We start from the raw sequence: 20,005 nt of genomic DNA, 5'->3' as shown, positions 1-20,005 counted from the left end.
GATTGCCATTGGAGGCATCAGCTATAGGGGACAGGGAGGAGGGTGGAGGCAAGGCCACATCAGATCAGTCAGGATCTTTATTGAATGGCAGAGCAGGGCTAAGAATGGCCCATTCCTAGTCCTAGATCATTTGATTTGATTTGAATTAATTTATTATTGTCACATGTACCTAGGTACAGTGAAGAGTTTTGTTTTGTGTGTAGTACAGGCAGATCATACCCTACAACGTGCATGAGGGTGATAGAACACAGTGAGGAATACAATGTTATGGCTGCAGAGAAGGCGCACAAAGAGCGAGATCAACTTGAGCGGTCCATTCGGAAGTCTAATAACAGCGGGGAAGAAACTGTTCTTGAATGTATTGTGTATATAAACTTTTATATCCTTCCCCGATTGGGAGAGGGTGGAAGAAAGTATAACTGGGGTGGGAGGAGTCTTTGATTATGCTACTTGCTTTCCTGAGGCAGTGGGAAGTACAGATGGCGTCAGTGGATGGGAGGCTTGTGTGATGGACTGAGCTGTGTTCACAACTCCCTGTGCTCTCTTGCGGTCTTGGGAAGAACAGTTGCCATTGCATGCTGTGATGCACCCAGATAAGATGCTTTCTGTGGTGCATCTATAAAAATGACTAAGAGTCCTTGTGGACATGACAAATTCTCTTAGCCTCCTGTGGAAGTAGAGAAACCTTGTGCTTTCTTGACCATCATGTCAACGTGGGTGGACCAGGACAGATTGTTGTACATCATCACTCCTTGGAACTTAACACTCTAGACCATGCCACGATGCCAGGCTGCTCAGTGCCTGATCAATGCATTGGGCATCAAAAGCTGTGTAGGCTGCTACAAGTCATCCTTATCCCTTGCCTCAGAATCTCTCATTCCCCACTGACCCCAGAACCACCTGTTAACTTCCTCCTTTTACCTTTGGCCTGGGATGGCTCATGTCAATCCTGGACTTCTATTGGGTGCATTACCAACAGCTGCCACTGCTGGTGGTGGCGCTGACAGCAATGAGGATCAATTGATTGGCCTGCGGCTGTCAGTGAGTGTGATTTCCACCATTGGGTTCCTGAATCCAGGAGGATAGCTGTGACTCAGAGCCTCCCCTGCGGAGTTTCCTGGGGACTTTACCACTGAATTTCCTATCAGTTCTGAAAGACTCCTGTCAGGCCAACAGAATCCAACCTGAATATCATCAATTCAGCACATATAAATACAACTGTTTTAATATTGCAAAGCGGAATTGTAACAGAACAGTGCACTGCCCTGTTTCTTTTCTTCACATATTTGTACAACCAGCCAAATAAGTTGATAGACACCACTTTGGCAAATCATTCCAGAAAGTGTCCAGAGGTGATCTCTCATCTGTAACAACAAGACTTGGAAAAATATTCTATTGTTATTGCTGCAAACCTCAAAGGACCTAATTAGAAATTTTTTCGTTTTTCCTCCCTTTTCGCTGTGTTTCTACAACTTGGAAAATATTTTGTACATTTTTATTTTATGACAGCGATTTTATTTTTTCTTTGAGGGAGGGTTTCTTACCTGTCTCCAGCTGCTGAGTCAAACCAGAGGTGCACAGCTGTACAAACATGCTGACAGGCTGGACACTTTCTCATTAACATTTCCTGACTCCCTGAAGCTCTCCCATGTTAAAGGTTTGATCCTTTCCAGGTGTGGATATTCTGTTGCACTCTATCCCTTTTGCAAAATTCATTGTTACTAATTATAGAGTCATGGAGATGTACAGCACCAAAACAGACCCTTCAGTGCAGCTTGTCCACGCTGACCAGAATTCCTAAATTAATCTAGTTCCATTTGCCAGCACTTGACCCATATCCATCTAAACCCTTCCCATTCATATACCCATCCGAAAGCCTTTTAAATGTTGGAATTGTACAATCCTCTACTACTTTCTCTAGCAGCTCATTCCATACACGCACCACCGTCTGCGTAAAGGAATTTCCCCTCAGGTCCCTTTTAAAGATTTCCCCTCTTTCCTTAAACATATGCACTCTAGTTTTGGACTCCCCTACCCTCAGAAAAAGACCTTGGCTATTCACCCTATCAGTGCCCCTCATGATTTTATAAACCTCTATAATCCTCAGCCTCCAACAGTCCAGGGAAAACAACCCCAGCCTATCCAGCCTCTCCCGATAGCTCAAAACCTCTAATCCTGGCAACATCCTTGTAAATTGATTCTGCACCCTTTCGGGTTTATATTAGCTTCTTGTTGCTGGAGGGCTGTCATATGAAGAAAGGTTGAGGGAGCAAGGGCTTTTCTCATTGAAGCAAAGAAGGATGAGAAGTGATTTGATAGAGGCATAGATACAGTGGATAGCCAGAGACTGGTTCTCAGGGCAGAAATGGCTATCGCGAGGGGACATAATTTTAAGGTGATTAGAGGAAGGTTTATGGGAGATGTCAGAGGTAGGTTCTTTACACAGAGAGTGGTGGGTATGTGGAATGCACTGTCAACAGTGGTGGTAGAGTCATTATGTGCTTCTTGGATAGGCACATGATTGATAGTAAAATGAAGGGTATGTAGGTTAGTTGGATCTTAGAGGAGGATTAAAAGGTCGGCACAACATTGAGAGCTAAAAGTTCTGTCCTGTTCAATGTTCTATGCGCCTGTTGGTGAATGACACAGGCATGACTCATCTGTGGAATTGCTTGAGGTAGGATCTTCAAGCCCTGATGTTCCATGGCTCTGGTAACCGAATTGTTTTTAGCCCTGATTCAATTCACACCAAGTGGATCAATTTGACTTAACTCACCAGTTATGATGGTGATGGGATCTGGTGCAATTACCCCCCACATTGGAATTTCTTTTATTTATTCACTCGTTGAATGTAGGTGTCATTGACAAGTTCAGTATTTGTTCCCTATCTTTAATTACCCCGACAAGGTTGTGGGGAACCACCTTTGTGAACCACTGGGGCCCATGGGGTGTGGATGAGGAGGGCGTTTCTGGATTTTGACCCATTCAAGTCTATGAGTACACTGTATAGGCTGAAAATCATTTTTCCACTTCATCTGCTTTGTTGCCTATTGGGAATTACTGTCCCTGCATCTCAGCTTTCTGCCTGATTTCAGTTCCTCTGAAGACTAATGAAGGATGGAAGACCTTGTATGTGCCCCCATACCACGGATGGAGGTGAGCCTGATGTGAGGGCAATACTTCAGACTTATGATCATAGAATCCCTATACTGTGGAAACAGGCCATTCAGCCCATTGAGTCTGCACTGACCCTCCCAAAACCCACCCCGTACCCTATCCTATCCCTATAATGCTGCTATGGCTAATCCACTTAACCTGTACATCTGTGGGCTGCAGAAGGATACCTAGGACCCCAAAAAAGCAGACACAGGGAGAATGTGTCAACTCCACACAGACAATTGCTTGAGACTGGAATTGAACCAGGGTCCTTGGTGCTGTGAGGCATGCAGTGCTAACCCCAACAGTCCTTGTGTCTCTACTGTAACTGGAACACAGCCAAGCGGGAAAGGCCCGTTTCTGTAAGGGGTGATAAACATGGGACAATACAGACAGAGCAGGATCAACTCCAAGGAATTCCCTTGCCAGAGATTTGTTCATAAGGATCACAATTACAACTGTCCTATTGTGCTATTTTATTTCCTGTTTTGAGGCAGCTGTTAGATTGAAAGCCTGTGTTACATGTGATTCTTAAAAACCCCATGAACAGGGGCAATTTTGCAGGATTTCTTTCAATTGTGCCCACTTACCAGCAAGGGATTTGGAAAGGGTGATGACTTAAAACGTATAACAGGGCTAGGGTAAATGCAGGAAAGATTCTCCCAGTGACCGGGGGAATCCAGAACCGGGATTTACATTGAAGGGTATGGTGTAGGCTGTTTATGATTGAGTTACAGTCATAGAGTCACAGAGATGTACAGCGTGGAAACAGACCCTTCGATCCAACCCGTCCATGCTGACCAGATATCCCAACCCAATCTAGTCCCACCTACCAGCACCCAGCCCATATCCCTCCAAACCCTTTCTATTCATAACCCATCCAAATGCCTTTTCGATGTTACAATTGTACCAGCCTCCACCACTTCCTCTGGCAGCTCATTCCATACACCCACTGCGTGAAAAGGTTGCCCTTTAGGTCTCTTATATTTTTCCCCTCTCACCCTAAACCCTATGCCCTCTTGTTCTGGACTCCCTTACCCCAGGGAAAAGGCTTTGTCTATTTATCCTATCCACGCCCTTCATGATTTTATAAACCTTTATAAGGTCACCCCTCAGCCTCTGACACTCCAGGGAAAACAGTCCCAGCCTATTCAACCTTTTCCTATAGCTCAACTGCCTTTAATGGGCTTTATATGTAAATGAATCAGTTGGAACATGGGTGATTTATTGGAGGTCAATAATAGATGAAAAATACCATGAGTGATTTGGTGGTCACTGAGCATCCATTGGCTGTGTGTGGTAACACTTCCCGATATGAAAAAAGTGTGGGAGCCTGTGGAATTATCAGCCACAGAAAGCAGCTGAGACCAGAATGTTGAATGCCTTCAAGAAGGAGGTAGATATAGTTCTTAGGGCTGAAGGGATCAAAGTGTATGGGGCAAAAGTGGGAACAGAGTACTGAGTTGGATGATCAGCAATGATCATGTGTGGTGGAGGAGGCTCGAAGGGCTGAATGGCCTACTCCTGCATCTATTTACTATGTTTCGATATTAAAATGAGAACGTTTTATAAATTTTCCATCGACTTGAGAATATTTTAAGATTTCAAACCAAGCAAAAATGACTGGGAGACTGGAAAGGAGCCTCATGAAATGGTATGGACCAGGTGAAAAATAAGTTGGCGATTTCTGAGTAAGCTGATTTGCCGTGTTGGTCTCAATTTATTTCACCCATGGCGATCTTACATTGGACCAAATAATTATTCATTCGATTATTTAATGCACATGACATTAGCTATAAACATGTATTACTTTAGTCATCCTAATATTCTCAAAAATTAGGATTTTAGTTTGTGCTATCCTTGAATTCAATGGATCTGTACAAATTGGACTGTTCAGGTCTTTGTTCCAGGTTTTATGTTTTGTATAAGCATGTAACATTTCTTATTTCTATAATTCATCCATTCTTAGTATTTTATCACAGCAACCTACCAGTAATGCATGAGATGAAGGTGGCACTATCATTTCTGTATGTTGTACACTTGTGGAAATATTTTCATACCTGACTTTCAGACTCAATACAGAGATCCATTCATGTTTTAAGGAAAGATCATTAGTACAATTTACTCTGCTCCTTTTGAAGCTTCAGTTCAGATTTCCATGCTTAGGTAAATTATATAAATTCCAGAAAATCCATACTTCTGTTGCAGATGTTAGGAGTGCAGTGTTATCACAACAACATTTAGAGGGTGCTATTTAGTTGTAGAGACCTTGAATATTGCTGAACAAAATCTTCCATGATATCAATGCTGTTTTACGCTTTGCTGTACTCTGGCAAAGATTACAAAATGAAAAGCTTTGAGAAAATATGTGTTTTTTTCAGCAATGCATAATAATAAAGAGAATCAAACTGATAGAAGATAACCATTGCGAAGTGTTCTGTCATTTTTCTTTCCCTCTATACTCTACTTGTTTTCAGTGAGAGATCCCAATTGCTATGCCTGCCCTTTCACTAGCAACCACATGCAAATCACATGTGTGGTTTTAAAAGTCAGAGTTTGTCTTGGTTCTGCCCCTAATAGACGTAACTTCTGTCAGCGCACGTAAATGAGATGCATTTTTCTCAGAGGTTGACTTGACTTGCAGAATTGAACCATTTAAAGATTCCTGAAGCCTGGAAACTTTTTGTTCATATGCTAAATCTGCTGGCGTTGTTTGAGAAATTATTTTCAGGTGTGGCAATTGGTATGTACTGCAAACTGCCTGCGCCTGAGTTTTTATCATCAGCTGCATATCAAGTTGTTCAATGGACAGACATATAAACACACACAGGTTTCCACACCGACACATGCACACAGAGACACATACATTCAGAGAGGCACAAACGCAGAGACTCACAGAGAGACACACACAGATGCACAGACACACAGACGTACGCTCAGAGACACATGCACAGAAACAAACATACACGCAGAGATCTACACAGAGATGCACACACACAAACACACACACACATCTATGCGCACACACACACACAGCCACACAGACATATATTCAGATGCACTCACATAAAGACAAATAAACATAAATACACACAGACACACAAATACAGATACTGAAACACAGACAGAAACAAAGACACAGATACACACAGACAGATAGAGACACACACACACACACACACCAAACACACACAAACAGAAATATATGCATACATACAGACGCACACCCACACAGCTACAGACATACAAAGACACAGAGGTATACAAAGTCACGCATACACATTGAAGGGATACTATGCAAAAGCTCAGGTTGCACTGTGGGAACATTGCATTATGTTGCATTGTTTTGTTAGTGTACAAAGGAAAATTTGAAAGCACCTATAAAAAAAATCCTTATTAGACCCTGCAATGATGCTGTTAGCCACAAGCATCACAAGCGAGGCTGAACAAGAAGTGCTTCTGAAGCTTTGCTTCATTAAGGAAGACATCTTTTGATTTGATTTGATTTACTGCTGTCACAAAGGTACAGTGAAAAGCATTGTCTTGCGTGGTTTACAGGCAGATTGTACTACACAAGTGTGTCAGGGTAACAGAACAGAGTTTAGGGTACAGTGTTACAGCTGATGAGAAGGTGCAAAGAGAGATCAACATTACCATTAAAGAGCTCCATTCAATAGTCTGACAACAGCAGGAATGAACCTGTTCTTGAATCTGTTCGTAAGTGTATACAAATTTTTATACCTTCTACCTGATGGAAGAGGGTGGGAGGGGTCTGTGATTATGTTGTTGCTTTCCTGAGGGTAGCGGGAAGTATAGATGAAGTTAAAATATGCTTCCATCTGCTCAAAGACCTGTGACCTTAATCAATTAACAGGTTTCTTTCCAGAGTAACTCTTAACTTTTATGCATAGGGACTGACTAAGCTGTGATCAGAGAGTAAGGTGGCATCAATTATAGCTGCATAAAGTCCTGCAAATGCCAGGTAACCAGCATCACGTTCACATGATCCAGGAAATGAATCCATTTGGCAATGTGGTTTAGTCAGCTGCATAAAAGATTATTTAGTTTTCACATGTCTTTAGATATTCCAGGATACAGGAGACCAGAGAAACACCCAGAATGCACTGGAGTCTCTGACTGTGATGCCACCAGGAGAAAGAACTGTTTAATTCAATGAGAATTGGACAGGTTTCAGAACAGAGCATCAAAACATTGCCCACGCAGTGAGAATTAAAATTTAGCTAATTCAATTTTCTTCGTTCATCAGATCATAGAACCCTTACAGTGTGGAAATAGGCCATTCGACCCATCGAGTCCACACCGACCTTCCAAAGAGCACCCCACCCAGACCCACTCCCTACCCTATTCTCCATAACCCTGCATTTCTCACCGCCAATCCACTTAATCTGCACATCTTTGGATTGTGGGAGAAAATCAGAGCACCTAGAGGAAACCCACAGGAGGGAGTGTGCAAACTCCACACACACAGTCGCCCATGGGTGATATCAAATCCAGGTCCCTGGCACTGTGAGGCAGCAGCGCTAACCACTGAGCCATCGTTTCACTGAGATGTGGGTATTGTGGCTAATATTTATTGCCCATCCCTAATTACCCCGAGGGGAGCAAAGGATCAACAACATTGGTGTGGGTCTGGAGTCACATAAAGACCAAACCAGTTAAAGATTGCAGATTTCCTTCCCTATTGGGCGTAAGCGAAGTGGATGGATTTTTAACAATAATGTTCTTGTTGGGCAACCATTTAGTCCAGATTCTTTTATTCAATTCCACTTCTAGTATCTGCCACAGTGGAATTTGAATCTATATCTCCATATTATCTGGACTACATGCCCAGCAACATTACCGCTGCTCCAGAAAACAGGAAGGGACTCCATCCCCCAATGTTCAAATTGTATATGACTTACTTTCACAAAACTAGCAAGTTTACTTTACTTACAGTGTGGATAGAGGCCCTTCAGCCCAACAAGACCCACCAAAGCGCGACCCATTCCCCGACACTTACCCCTTCACCTTAACACTACGGGCAATTTAACATGGCCAATTCACCTAAACTGCACATTTTTGGACTGTGGGAGGAAACCGGAGCAAACCCACGCAGACACGGGGAGAATGTGCAAACTCCACACAGTCAGTCGCCTGAGGCGGGAAATGAACCCGGGTCTCTGGCGTTGCAAAATTGCGGGGAATTGTTATAACCCATTTATGAAGAGGATCTCAAGCCTCCCAGCTTTATTCAGGGAAGCATCATTGATATTAAATGGTTTGGATGAGAATATAGGAGACGTGGATAGTACGTTTACGGATGACACCAGAAATAGGTATTGTCGTGGACAGTGAAGAGGGTTATCTCAGGTCACATCAAAACCTTGATTGGATGCGCCAGTGACCCGAGGCGTGGCAGATGGAGTTTAATTTAGACAAATGTGAGGTGTTGCATTTTGGAAAGGCAAACCAGGGCAGGATACACACAGTTAATGGTAAGACCGTGGGGAGTGTTGCCAAACAAAGAGACCCAAGGGTGCAGGTGCGTAGTCCCTTGAAAGTGGAGTACCAGATCGACAGGGTGATAAAGAAGCTTTTCAGTACACTTGCCTTCTTCTTTAGCCAGAACATTGAGTATAGGAGTTAGGTCGTCATGTTGTGACAGTACAAGACATTGGTGAGGCCATTTTTAGGATGTTGCATACAATTCTGGTCTCCCTTCTATCGGAAAGATGTTGTTTAATTGGAAAGCGTGTCGAAAAGATTTACAAGGATGTTGCTGGGACTGGAGGACTTAAGCTTTAGGGAGAGACTGAATAGGCTGGGGCTTTTTCACCCAGGAGTGTCAGAGGTTGAGGGGTGACTTTAGAAAGGTTTATAAAATCATGACGGGCAGACATAAGGTGAATAGCCAAGATCTTTTCCCCAGGATAGGGGAATTCAGAGCTGGAGAGCATAGGTTGAAGATGAGGGGAAAGATTTAAAAGGGACCTAAGGGGCATTTTTTTCCACACAGAGGGTGGTGCATGTATGGAATGTGCTGCCAGAGGAAGTGGAGGAGGCTGGAACAATTACAACATTTAAAAGGCATCTGGATGGGTACATGAATGGTGGAAAGAGTTCAGAGAATATGGGCCAAACACAGGCAAACAGAACTCCTTCAGTTTAGGATATCTGGTTGGCATGGATGACTTCAACTCAAGGGTCTGTTTCTGTGCTGTATGACCCTATGACTCTATAAGCCAATGAAATTTTTGCCTGAGTATTTGCAAAATTCAAAACTCCCTTCCTTGTTTGTGCCTTCATTGCCTCGAGGGCTTCATAATAACTCACCAGGGTATAAAATAGAAACCAAAATGAAGTCATTTTTAATGTAAAAAGGAACAATTTGATTTGAGATTATTGATGCTCTATATTCTGGCAAATGTGCTTGAAGACAGCATGCTGCCTCCAAATCCACTGTCACTTTAAGTTGCCATGTGCTAGAAAAGCCTGTAAGGACAAACGCTTCCTCCCAGATTATTTGCCCCCATGTTTCCTGGGTGTTAAGTAATATCCATCACTGAATATGAAAATTAAAAGGGCTGCATGAATTCCTGCAAGGCAGACAGAGCAATAAGTCAGCAGACAGGAATATCCACTAGCACACCTGCAGTGTCAATGTTAGAGTACATTTTTAAGGGTTTATAATATCTGTTCTTCTTTTAAAGGGGGCGAAAGGCTAACATTGCTGTTAACTTTAGTTAGGCAAAAGTGAGGACTGCAAATGCTGGAAACCAGAGTCTAGATCAGAGTGGTGCTGGAAAAGCACAGCAGGTCAGGCAGCATCCGAGGAGCAGGAAAATCAACGTTTCGGGCAAAAGCCCTTCATCAGGAATAGAGGCAGGAAGCCCGGGCTTTTGCCCGAAACGTTGATTTTCCTGCTCCTCGGATACTGCCTGACCTGCTGTGCTTTTCCAGCACCACTCTGATCTAAACACTGTTAGCTTTAGTTATTCATTCTCCGAGGCATTTACTCAAGCTGACAACTAACTCCAAGTCTCTTTATAAGAGAATGCGACATTACAATATCTAATTGTATCATTTGAAGCTGCATTTGAAGTCATGCTGTGGAATAGCTGAAGTGTCATTGAGAAAATAAAATTCAATAAAGATCATGGACTCAAAACATTGGGGCTTGTTTTAACACAAAGTACAATGCAGTAAAAGTGACCGATGGTCAGATTTTGAGGGTGTGTATCGATAGTTTGTTTGACCAATGCATCATGAAATATTAAATTTACAGAAAAATATGTATGAACACATAAAAGTGAATAACCTAAGACAGCAGAGGCCCAGGGAACACCAGGGTCTGGAGTTGGGGGGGGCGGAGGATAGAAAATACTTCTTTCTCTCATTCTCCTTTTGAGGTAAAGCTAATTGTAGAATGGTGTAAAGGTGGCGTAATGCACTGGGGGATACCTTCTTAGATCAGAACCTAGATACCCTGGATTACCTGGGTGCAATGAACATGGTAAAGAGAGACATACAGTGAAAGAACCTATTCAGTTTTACTCCCATTAAATGAATGAACATAAAATACCTTAATTGATGTAATTACCGGACAGGTCAGATCTCAGACTGAAACTTGGCTTATTACAATTTGCTATGGTTATAATAGCGGTATCTCACTGAAATAGAACATAGAACATAGAACATAGAACATAGAACATAGAACATAGAACAATACAGCACAGAACAGGCCCTTCGGCCCACGATGTTGTGCCGAACTTCTATCCTAGATTAAGCACCCATCCATGTACCTATCCAAATGCCGCTTAAAGGTCGCCAATGAATCTGACTCTACCACTCCCTCGGGCAGCGCATTCCATGCCCCCACCACTCTCTGGGTAAAGAACCCACCCCTGACATCTCCCCTATACCTTCCACCCTTCACCTTAAATTTATGTCCCCTTGTAACACTCTGTTGTACCCGGGGAAATAGAGTCATAGAGTGATAGAGTGATAGTGAAACCGATCTTTAGGGCCAACTCATCCATGCCAACCAGAGTAGGTCCAGTTTTGCAGCTTCTCTAGTACGTACATCCACATACTGAATCAGAAAATTTTCTTGTACACACTTTACAAATTCGTCTCCATTTAAAGCCTTAACATTATGGCAGTCCCAGTCTATGTTTGGAAAGTTTAAATCCCCTACCATAACCACCTTATTATTCTTACATATAAGTGTAATCTCCTTCCAAATTTGTTTCTCAATTTTCTGTTGACTTTTTTTTTGGGGGGGGGGGAGCGGGGCGGGGGTGGGGGGGAGAGGGGAGCGGATGTGGGGAGGGGGGATGGTGGTAGTTTATGATGCAACTCCAATAGGTTATCATCCCTTTCCTTTTTCTCAGTTCCATGCAAATAACTTCCCTGGATGTATTCCCTGGAATATCCTCCCTCAGTACAGCCATAATGCTATCCCTTATCAAAAACGCCCCTCCCTCTCCTCTCTTGCCCCCTTTCTATCCTTCCTGTAGCATCTATACTATGGAACATTAAGCTGCCAGTCCTGACCATCCCTGAGCCATGTTTCTGTAATTGCTATGTTATCCCAGTCCCATGTCCCTAACCTTGAGTTCATCTGTCTTCCCTGTTGGACCTCTTGCATAAAAATAAATGCAGTTTAATTGATCAATCCTACCTTATTCTCTGCTTTGTTCCTTCCTGCCCTGACTGTTTGACTCACTCCCTTTCCCAACTGTACCAGTCTCAGATTGATCTCTTTCCTCACTATCTCCCTGGGTCCCGTTCCCCCCACCTTATTAGTTTAAATCCTCCCGAGCAGCTCTAGTAAATCTCCCTGTCTGTATATTAGCTCCCTTCCAATTCAGGTGCAATCCATCCTTCTTGCACAGGTCACTTCTACCCCAAAAGAGATTCCAATGATCCAAAAATATTTGCATCATCGATAGTCACAGGTGAGGTGCCAGAAGATTGGAGGTTGGCTAACGTGGTGCCACTGTTTAAGAAGGGCGGTAAAGACAAGCCAGGGAACTATCGACCTGTGAGCCTGACCTCTGTGGTGGGCAAGTTGTTGGAGGGAATCCTGAGAGACAGGATGTACATGTATTTGGAAAGGCAAGGACTGATTAGGGATAGTCAACATGATTTTGTGCGTGGGAAATCATGTCTCACAAACTTGATTGAGTCTTTTGAAGAAGTAACAAAGAGGATTGATGAGGGCAGAGCAGTAGATGTGATCTATATGGACTTCAGTAAGGCGTTCAACAAGGTTCCCCATGGGAGACTGATTAGCAAGATTAGATCTCATGTAATACAGGGAGAACTAGCCATTTGGATACAGAACTGGCTCAAAGGTAGAAGACAGAGGTTGGTGGTGGAGGGTTGTTTTTCAGATTTGAGGCCTGTGACCGGTGGAGTGCCACAAGGATCGGTGCTGGGTCCTCTACGTTTTGTCATTTACATAAATGATTTGGATGCGAGCATAAGAGGTACAGTTAGTAAGTTTGCAGATGACATCAACATTGGAGGTGTAGTGGACAGCAAAGAGGGTTAACTCAGATTACAACAGGATCTGGACCAGATGGGCCAATGGGCTGAGAAGTGGCAGATGGAGTTTAATTCAGATAAATGTGAGGTGCTGCATTTTGGGAAAGCAAATCTTAGCAGGACTTATACACTTAATGGTAAGGTCCTAGGGAGTGTTGCTGAACAAAGAGACCTTGGAGTGCAGCTTCATAGCCCTTGAAAGTGGAGTCGCAGGTAGATAGGATAGTGACGAAGGCATTTGGTATGCTTTCCTTTATTGGTCAGAGTATTGAGTACAGGAGTTGGGAGGTCATGTTGTGGCTGTACAGGACATTGGTTAGGCCACTGTTGGAATATTGTGTGCAATTCTGGTCTCCTTCCTATTGAAAAGATGTTGTGAAACTTGAAAGGGTTCAGAAAAGATTTACAAGGATGTTGCCAGGGTTGGAGGGTTTGAGCTTTTGGGATAGGCTGAACAGGCTGGGGCTGTTTTCCCTGGAGCATCGGAGGCTGAGTGGTGACCTTAAAGAAGTCCATCACCTTCTACATTTTCCAAAACAGCATACTTTTTTGAGATGGGGATATCCACAGAAGACTTCTTTACTACCTGCCTCCCTCTCCTATCTTTCCTGAAGTTAACCCATCTACCTGACAGTATCTGTGGCTTTTCTGCCTTCCTATAACTACTATCCATCACACCCCCTAGCTCCTGTAAATTCCTCATTGCCTCTAAATGCCTCTCCAACTGATCCATGCAATATGATAGGATTCGCAACCAAAGACACTTCCTGCAGACATAATCAACAGTAATGTGTAAATTCTCCCTTAACTCCCACATCTGACAGGAAGAGCATATCACTCTACTGAAGGCCATCTTTGCATATTAACAACCTGCAGACCCAGGAAATAACACCATCTTATTTCTCTAAACAAAACACTGCTCCTGGCTAACTTAATACTTATGGCTTATATTTTTAAAGTTTAATCAAGAGACAGATGTGAATAAAACATATAATCAAGAAAGAACGCACTCTACTCACTATTGTAGATTTATAGCAAGGCTACACTTAAAAACTATGCACTTATCCCTTCCTGTGCTGTGCGCTCTCTCACACCGGGTCCTCCAAGGTCCGCTGTGAATTTTGCTGTTTATTAATTTTTCCTTGACAGACTCCGATGTCCAGATTTATACAATGCTGCAGATTTTGCATTATCAATAAAATAGAGGTGTATTAACAAAAGAAATGAAAGTAATATAGAATAAACCAAACCATCTATACATAATACAAATTCAAAGATTTTTAAACACACCTTTATAAATTGAAAATAAAAACAGCCTTTGTATTGTACTCAAAACACACCTCAGATACAATACACAAAACATCACTTGTACAGTACTCATACCAGAGTCCCTGTATCTAACACGTCAGCAGGTTTAAGACACTTGTAAATTTAATTGTAGACTAGAACTGTAGCGTCTCCCTAAGGCTTCTTCCAGCTATCACCATCCAGGAACTTCACAGGACTGCACAAAACCCAAAGTGAAACTGAAAGCAAATGTCTCACTCTCTCTTACTACTGACTGTATCTCTTAAGGTTAAAAAGAACAATTTCCTGAAATCTCTAACAAACCTCAAGGTCATATTAATTACCTTGTTGGTTTGTAAAACACTTTAAGATCAACAAAAAGGACCATTAGTGATGCACAAAATCCCACTCACCGTAAAGCCAGGTCATAAACTGTATTCAAAGAATTCACCATGGCTACAAAAATACTTACAATTTGCAATAATTACTAACATCAGACACACAGCAAAAATAGTGTATACCACAGCATGCACTTCAACTCAGCCAATTATCTGACATTCCTTGGAGCCAGATAACTCAGGAAACTTCTCCCCATTGTCTCTACTTTTCCACATTCACCTACGTCATAGTTCTGTTAACAACAGGAACTGGAGTTTCAAACTTAAACATGCTGTTTATCATTATGATAAAGTTCAACATTTTTATCAATCATTCCAATCATCAACCCTCCCCTGCTGTTGGAAACAATAAGATGAAACATAAAATGATGGTTTCATTCAATCACCTTCATCAATCACACCTTCACTGAGTAACCTTTGTTGTCTCTCAGTATAGTCACTCTCATAGCACCAGCGCCTAATTCAAGTCATCAGCTGGAGTTCCCTTTTATTGTACTCTCCAACGTAATGATGTTCCACCAAATGTCAAGACTTGTCCATAATGTTTCAGAGGGGTCCAGATCAGTTCTCCGTATAGGCTCACTGTTACTTCCTAGTACTTAGTCCCTTGCTCTCTGATGATAACGCACAAGTTCATGTTGAAGTTCACCTTTTCCAAAGTGATATTTTGATGAACAATGATTTTTACATCTTTGATTTGGAAAAAAATTGTTTTTCAGACAAATGTGCTTAAAAGATCTTGGCTCAGACAGAGATCGAGGCTATCATCAGGAGGCATAGAATACCCAAAATCGCCAGAGAGCAAAAATTTGTTCTAGGTCAAGGAAATTTTCAAATTTCAAATACTGGTTTAAAAATGTTGCCCCCAGTCATTGTCATCAATCTTCCCTCACAATATCCAGCTGAAATGAGGTTTGCTGGCCATTAAAACAGTGAGTGGAGATGTGTGTACCCTTGTGCTTATAGTCCTTGCACAGAGGTGGAGGGAATAGGAGCAAGATAGAATGGCAGTGGGGAGCTGATGAATGTAAGGTCAATTATATACCAAGGGAAATGAGCGAGGAATTCATGGAGGAGTTGGTGGTTCTCAAATTGGTGGAATGTGGAAAAAGAATGGTGATTAGTGTGTGACGTGAAAGAAAAGGAGGATGAAGTAAGTGTGTTTGGAATGAGAAAGTGGGGTACTCTTGTGATGGTATGCTGAAGAAGTAAGAATTACAGAAGCCCCACAGTGTGGAAACAGGCCATTTGGTCCAACAAGTCCACACCTAACCCTCCGAAGAGTAACCCACCCAGACCCATTCCCTTATCCTTTTACTCTACCTTTGCCCTGACAAATGCAGCCAACCTGCTGAACACTACGGGCAATTTAGTACAGCCAATTCACCTAACCTGCATACATTTGGACTGTAGGAGGAAACCCACACAGACACGGGAAGAATGTGCAAACTCTACACAGATAGCCTGAGGCTGGAATAGAACCTAGGTCCCTGCCACTGTGAGGCAGCAGTGCTAACCACTGAACCACCATGTCGCCCAGGGGAGGAGAGAGAATTCTATGGAGTGTTGGGATGTGGGTAAAAGAAGTGCCGTCAGGCATATCAACTTAATAATGACAACCTTTGGTTATGTGGAGTGTTTCTTTTTACTTTTGAAGGCAATTTTGTAAACCCATGTCACCTAAGCCAATCATCCCATCACCTTCAACTCCTTTTTTACTCATTTGCCAATTAATTCAATCACAGAGGGGTGGGGCAGAGGCATGAAGTTGGGAGGCATGATTGGACTATAGGGAAAGTCATGTGAACCACTGTGCTTTATGGACCATTTCTTGTTGGTAAAGCACTTATCCATTCCATCCAACAATTCTCGCCTCATTCAAGTTGCCGAGTGTCCCAAGGTCTGGGGAAATCTCACCTAGTGGATATTGGCCTGAAAGGTGCTTGAAATTTAAGCCTCACTAAGATATTTAAGTCTAGGAGCTGTCACATTGTTTCCACTGGCATGATGATTGGAATGATTGATAAAAATGTTGAACTTTGCACATGCTGCAAGTTTTTTGCAATCGGAAAGGTGCTGTTTGAACAGTGTGGAAGCTGCTTCACTGTGAACTTCTGAAAGGGCATTTAACAAATACTTGAAAGGGACATGGGGTTAAGACAAGGGAGTGGGACTAACTGGGTAGCGTTTTGAGATGGCTAGCACAGGGACAATGAACTGAATGACTTTCTTCTTAATGGCATGTTTCTATGCTCTTAACCTATTTCTCATGGTTCGAGAGATTCTCATGTTTGCCCACTTTAATGTTGGCAAAAAGTCTAATATAAACCCCATTTTCCCACAATTTCTGCGACTGATTCAATGACAATGGACAGCTTTGCCACATTCCATGTATGACCAGTACATTAACTCTTTGTACAGGCTCTGATCTTACATTTTAAACACTAATTATCATTTAAAAGTGAATAACCTCTGCACAACTGTCTCTTTTCTTCTCATGTACAAAGTTTCAAATCAGGTGCACAATTCATAAAAAGAGAGAGAGAATACTTTAGGTTCAGCTACAGTTCACCAAACAGTTTCAGGATCACAAATTTTCCACAAATGTACAAAGTACTGGCAGTTTCAGAAACACCGCATTGCCCCTTCATTGAACCATTAGTCAATAACATTCAATCAATCAGCCACTGCTGTGGTGAAGTGGAATGGGATAAAGATCACATCATTCTACTGTATTTGCAATCAGCCATCTGCTGTGGTATTGTATTGACTGTTAACATTAGTTTGTTATTACCCAACTCCATTGAAGCATTTTAGAGAGTGAAAATAGCAATGAAAATAGCCAGGGAGCATTCTATTTTAATGAATTTGCATAAACACTCAGGAACACCAAGTCAGTGAATGTTAACAGTTTATGGTAAGTCACAGAAATCATACAATAGAAAGCTATGGTACCAATTCTGTAAATCCTTGATCAATTTACATGTACTTGGAACAATATGAAATAAAAACAAGCTTTAATTTCATTAACTACTGTAAGTGCAGTAAATCCCAATATTTTGCCCCTTTAATGCATTACTTTCACCACAATGTGGTAATTATATGTCCAGCCCCTTTTTATGCTTTTATTCAAAATAAACAAAAGTTGAATATAATCATTAACTGCGGCTTAAAATATATTACAAGTATATATTTTAAAAATAATAGCAATCAGCTGGAAATTGGAGCCAAATGCTTTTAAGACACAAGGACTGAAAAGATAATGTTGTAGTAATGCAAAGACATGTTGCCCTGAGGCTCTCTGCTGTTGTGAGTATCTTCCTGATAATTTGTACTGAAGGGGAAGATTTTAAACAAATTAACGAGTGGAGTTATGTGATGCAGAGGTGGCTCCACCATCACCAATCAGTTTATTGCAGATATTCCAAATGCACAGATCCTTAGCGCAAAATGCTTGAAATACAATTCTCAAACAGAGACTTGACTTTTTTGTGAGGATAAATTTTCCATGAATTTTTCTTTTTAAGTTTTCAAAAAGCATACAATGTGAACCCTGTTTTCTGTTGCTTTGCAGTTATTCTGAAATCAAATATGTAGGTATATCTTGAAATTCTCTGAAGTCCAGTAGAAGGAAAGGGGTTCTCATTGCAGGATACAGAATTCTCATGAGGGCTTGAAAGGGTGGTTGGAGGAAGGATTTTTCCCCTTGCTGCTGGGATGGGTGGGGTACATGGTGTTGTACCAGGGGCATCTTCTCAGAATAAGAGTATTTAAGATGAGAAGGAGAGGAATTTCTTCATTCTGAGAGTCTTTGGCATTCTCTGCTAGAGGGCTGTGGAGGTTCAGTCTCTGACTGTATTTAAGAGAAAGATTGGTATATGGGGCGGCACAGTGGCACAGTGGTTAGCACTGCTGCCTCACAACGCCAGACACCCGGGTTCATTTCCCGCCTCAGGCGACTGTCTGTGTGGAGTTTGCACATTCTCCCCGTGTCTGCGTGGGTTTCCTCCGGGTGCTCCGGTTTCCTCCCACAGTCCAAAGATGTGCAGATCAGGTGAATTGGCCACGCTAAATTGCCCGTAGTATTAGGTGTAGGGGTATGGGTGGGTTGTGCTTCGGCGGGTCGGTGTGGACTTGTTGGGTCGAAGGGCCTGATTCCACACTGTGGGTAATCTAATCTAGAGTGCAGTCACAGCAAGGCATTTCGGGATAGGGTGGATATATGTTGTCAAGGTAGAAGATAAGCCATGATCCAGTCTAATGGTGCAGCAGGCTCATTCGGCTGAACATCGTACTCATTGTCCTGCCATCCTATGTTCCTATTTTCAATCCAAACTGAGTGTCACTCTAGGACCTCACCAAAGAGCAGACTCTGGTCAAGCAATCCCAATGAGGCTGCATGTAAAGTTAAAGGGACGTTGCTATAGAGACGGTGCCCTCTCAATTCCCTCTGCAGCTCCAGGTGAAGACTGGTGATGGTCTCTGGTCTGGAGAAGGAGTAGCCCAATGGTTTCTCAATGGAGGGGAAGGACTTAGTCTTACCCTCCTCTCCTTTGCACTTCAGTTGCACACCTGCTGAAAATCTCAGCAAACAATTTATCCACATCATCAATCTTCTAACTTCCCCTTTAAGCTGGCTTTGTTCCCCAAAAGGGACTCCAGCAGCAGTTTCATGTCAGCAGCATCTGGATCTTCCTTCAGGCTGCAACTAGACTCCTATGGCAGGCAGCCATTTTGTCACATTCCAACCCCCATGAAAAAAAAAGACCCTCAATCCACGAAACCAAACATGGCAATGGGTGAGGCAAATGATCCACCTCAACTCTGTGTGATTGAGTCAAGGAACATTCAGCCCTGTATCGTTTATTTATTACACCCAATCAAAATAAATACTAGATTGTAAACCATTTAACTGAAAATCCTTAACATTACTTTTGAATAATAGACAATAGACAATAGACAATAGGTGCAGGAGTAGGCCATTCTGCCCTTCGAGCCTGCACCACTATTTATTATGATCATGGCTGATCATCCTCAATCAGTAGCCTGTTCCTGCCTTATCTCCATAACCCTTGATTCCACTATCCTTGAGAGCTCTATCCAACTCTTTCTTAAACAAATCCAGAGACTGGGCCTCCACTGCCTTCTGGGGCAGAGCATTCCACACAGCCACCACTCTCTGGGTGAAGAAGTTTCTCCTCATCTTTGTCCTAAATGGCCTACCCCTTATTTTTGAAATGTGTCCTCTGGTTCGGGACTCACCCATCAGTGGAAACATGTTTCCTGCCTCCAGAGTGTCCAATCCTTGAATAATCTTATACGTCTCAATTAGATCCCTATACGTCTCAGTCAGATCCAAACGTGTTAAAGGTGCTTTCAAAGAGGGGACATGCTGGAGTCATGGTATTGTCATTGGCCAGTTTTTTTTACATTCATTCATGGGACATGGGTGTAGCTGGCTGGGCCAGCGTTTATTTCATGTCCCTAGTTGCCCTTGAGAAGGTGGTGGTGAGCTGCCTGATTGAACCACTGCAATGCACCTGCTGTGGGTTGACCCAGAATGCCATTAAGAAGGGAGTTTCAGGATTTTGACCTAGTGACACTGAAGGAGA

The 20,005-nt window shown here is 42.5% G+C and overlaps 1 protein-coding gene and 1 long non-coding RNA gene across 3 annotated transcripts in view; one reads left to right on the top strand and one right to left on the bottom strand.

Annotated features, from left to right (window-relative positions):
• The window catches only part of LOC140464430 (uncharacterized), a 154,572-nt gene that overhangs the window by 35,901 nt on the left and 98,666 nt on the right, over positions 1–20,005 (bottom strand). The gene's annotated exons all lie outside the window — the stretch shown is intronic.
• Positions 1–20,005, top strand: part of prr35 (proline rich 35) — a 65,080-nt gene that overhangs the window by 26,056 nt on the left and 19,019 nt on the right. Inside the window, exon 1 of one of the 2 annotated variants that reach the window (XM_072559473.1) lies at positions 6,569–6,679. The exons of the other annotated variant lie outside the window; for it this stretch is intronic. The gene's annotated coding sequence lies outside the window, so the exon portion shown is untranslated. Of the gene's footprint in view, positions 1–6,568; positions 6,680–20,005 lie in introns of those variants that run through there. 2 annotated transcript variants of the gene reach the window in all.

This window comes from Chiloscyllium punctatum, chromosome 40, assembly GCF_047496795.1.
Source record: "Chiloscyllium punctatum isolate Juve2018m chromosome 40, sChiPun1.3, whole genome shotgun sequence".
NCBI lineage: Eukaryota > Metazoa > Chordata > Chondrichthyes > Orectolobiformes > Hemiscylliidae > Chiloscyllium > Chiloscyllium punctatum.
The sequence above is the reverse complement of the archived record's forward strand: the minus strand, read 5'-3'. Positions and strand labels throughout refer to the sequence as shown.